The sequence below is a fragment of the Nycticebus coucang genome, chromosome 4 (genome assembly GCF_027406575.1).
Source record: "Nycticebus coucang isolate mNycCou1 chromosome 4, mNycCou1.pri, whole genome shotgun sequence".
Lineage (NCBI taxonomy): Eukaryota > Metazoa > Chordata > Mammalia > Primates > Lorisidae > Nycticebus > Nycticebus coucang.
In genome coordinates this window covers 127741209-127742038 of record NC_069783.1, presented here as the reverse complement: position 1 = coordinate 127742038, position 830 = coordinate 127741209, and positions in this window count along the sequence as shown.

The window sequence follows — 830 nt, the reverse complement described above, 5'->3', positions numbered from 1 at the left end:
TCATAAGTCACTACTCTCTGCTCGAGGCTGTCCCAGACAACCTTTGAGAGGTCCGGGTCAATGTCCACCAAAGCAAGGAGGTGCTTTGGGGTGGTGCTCAGACCAGGGGGAGATTGCAAAATAAGAGCCTTGGTGTGCCGGTAGGCCGCAGTGTTTAGGAGGGAGGGCCCAGGTGTTTTACAAGCACCAAAAATGTCCACCTCCCCCCACCCCCAGACACTTGGATGGAACTGGCATGACATGGCTGGGATTATGACACTTTCTCAACAGTCTTTTTGCAACCCTTCCCCATGGGTGAGACCCTTGGTATCTCTGAGGGTCATGGGATGAAAAGCAGCAGCAAAGGAGGGGTCAACAGAGAAGGCATCTGCCTGTGAGATACTCTAGTGAGGCACCATGATCAGGTTATTGCCTGACCAAAGAGTCTGTCTGCCTATCACTCAAGCCAATCCATGGAGAAGCAGATGGGAGATCAACAGTTTCACTTTTATTTACAGAAAAGCCAGCAATTCTGGAGAACAGCAGGGATATTTCCTCAAAGAACTCCTCTTTCCCTTTGTTACCTTTTCTCTCAGTGCAAGTAAACATCAGCAATGTTTACTTACTCATTATATTATCAGTTAAACAGATTCCTCTTCATAGGTTACGAAGCAACACAATATCTTCTTATCTTAAAGTGGTGATATCTTCAAAGCATTTTTACTCTAAATTTATAGTTAGTCAACACTTCACTGGGTTCACAGAGTACCCTGGGTTCTTGACCAGGACCATGGATTCCAGTTTCCCAACTTATCTATGGCAGTAGGCCTTGGAAGTGAATAAACAATCTC